The sequence below is a fragment of the Notechis scutatus genome, unplaced genomic scaffold, assembly GCF_049901735.1.
Source record: "Notechis scutatus isolate UNSWTSFEM ecotype Mainland unplaced genomic scaffold, rNotScu1.2 NSCUCTG29, whole genome shotgun sequence".
NCBI lineage: Eukaryota > Metazoa > Chordata > Lepidosauria > Squamata > Elapidae > Notechis > Notechis scutatus.
Window position 1 is genome coordinate 325,001 of NW_028263112.1, and position 2,500 is coordinate 327,500.

Sequence of the window (2,500 nt, forward strand, 5' to 3'; positions counted from 1 at the left end):
TCTCTCCATTCGAGATGCTACTGGGGCGACCCTACTTGGCGAAAATAGGGAATCCAATTCCTGAATTTAAAGATTTGTTTTTGAGAAAATATTTGCAGGTACTGTCCAGGTTTTTGCTTTCTCTCTATAAACAGAGACTGTTGGTGCAACGACCACCTCTTGCTGGGAGCCAACATCCCTTTGAGACTGGAGATTGGGTTCTGACAAAGACTTGGAAAGGCGAGAAGCTGCAGCCTAGCTGGGAAGGCCCGTACCAGGTGCTGTTGACAACTGAATCTGCAGTTCGCACTGGACGCATTACAGCAGAGTCAAGAAGGCACCGGAACCTGAGAAACCTTGGAGGGCAGTTCCAGTGGATGGTCAGCCGCTGAAGCTCACTTTGAAAAGATGAAGAAGTCTGAACCCTGGACTGAGCTAATTGTCTTTATTCTAGGACTGGGACTGGGAACTTCCTGGGGAAGCGAGGATTCACATCAACCCCAGAATGTTACTTGGGTTGTACTTGATTCCCATTCAGATATAGTCAATTGGACTAGCGGAAAGAGGCCTCCCAATACTTGGTTTCCAGAACTGCAATTTGATTTGGGAAGGGTCCTCTTGTCCACCACCGATGACACGTTCATAAAGAAACATCATTTTTACGTCTGCCCTGGACATAAAACTGAAAGAAGCTACAAAAAGACTTGTGGAGGGGCTGATCAGTTTTATTGTGCAACCTGGAGTTGTGTGTCTACGGGACACATCTGGTGGGACCCTCTGTTCAAAGATACAGATCATTCTGGGATAGTACAGGACTCCATGAAAAAACTGAGGGAAGGACTGAACCAAAGAAAAAGAGAAAGGGATGACCACCCTAATCTCCACTCTAATAGGATCCTTAATTTTGTTATTATTAATCTTCACCTTTGGTCCATGTATCTTGAACAAATTAATGTGAGTTTGAGTCAAAGATGGAACAAGAACAGGGGGGATTGTGGGAAGTGTATTCATTTTATGACTCAAAGCTCATGATGAAAAAGGGAGGTTTTCCTTTTGAAGTAAGGAAATGCGGTATCAAGCACTGATTAGAACTGATCTTGGAATGTTTTTGAAGTGCTGGGAACTATCACACATTTTGGAATGCCTTTGAAATGCTAGATACCGGATAAAGAAGTGTCTGTTACCAGCTAGGTACCATGAAAGATAATAAAATGTAACTTGTATCCTGAAAGATAGATTGTAAATCAAGCCATTTGTATACTGGGGGGGAGTAGTAGGGGGTAGTTTTGGGTATAAGAGTAGAGCCTTTAAGCTTTGCCTTTCGTTCCTCCCACCTGCCAGGGCAGGAACCCGTTTCTGCAGAAATGCTACAATAAAGCCTTTTTCCTTGGATCAACTTTGAATCCTGGTGGTTTTTCTTAGCCACAATCTCACATTATCAATATTAATATCAGTAGGACAACACGAGGCCGAAGGCATCAATTGATGAACAGGAAAAGACATCTGCACTTCACAAGACCGAACCTGAAAGTGAGGTAAGAAGGAGAATGATGGCTTCAGTGTTAAGAGGCAGAACGGCTAAGGGGGTTAGGGGATTAAGGGGGTTAGGGTGGGGGTTAGGTTGGGGTTTGGGATTTGGGGTTTAGGGTTAGGGGTTAGGATTAAGGGGTTTGGGGTTAAGGGTTGGGGGTTAAGGGTTGGGGGTTAAGGGGTTGGGGGTTAGGGTTAGGTTTATCTCCTCAGGGAATGCTCGGATCCGAAAATGAGGAGGGTTTTCAATGTTTTCCACCCTGCGGAACATAAAAATAAACTTCATTTCAAAAATAGGGTTAGGGGTTAGGGGTTGGGGTTGGGGTTGGGTGTGAGGTGAGTGTAAGTTTGAGTGTGAGTGTGAGTTTGAGTGTGAGTTTGAGTGTGAGTATGAGTGTGAGTTTGAGTGTGAGTATGAGTGTGAGTATGAGTGTGAGTTTGAGTGTGAGTATGAGTGTGAGTGTGAGTATGAGTTTGAGTGTGAGTATGAGTTTGAGTATGTGTGTGAGTGTGAGTTTGAGTGTGAGTGTGAGTGTGAGTATGAGTGTGAGTGTGAGTGTAAGCTTGAGTGTGAGTGTGAGTTTGAGTGTGAGTATGAGTGTAAGTATGAGTGTGAGTTTGAGTGTGAGTTTGAGTTTGAGTGTAAGTATGAGTGTGAGTTTGAGTGTGAGTTTGAGTTTGAGTGTGAGTTTGAGTGTGAGTATGAGTGTGAGTTTGAGTGTGAGTATGAGTGTGAGTGTGAGTGTGAGTTTGAGTGTGAGTGTGAGTTTGAGTGTGAGTGAGTGTGAGTTTGAGTATGTATGAGTGTGAGTTTGAGTGTGAGTTTGAGTGTGAGTTTGAGTGTGAGTATGAGTTTGTGTGAGTGTGAGTGTGAGTGTGAGTTTGAGTGTGAGTTTAAGTGTGAGTGTGAGTGTGAGTTTGAGTGTGAGTTTGAGTTTGAGTGTGAGTTTGAGGGTTAGGGTTAGGGTTAGGGTTAGAATTATGGGGATGG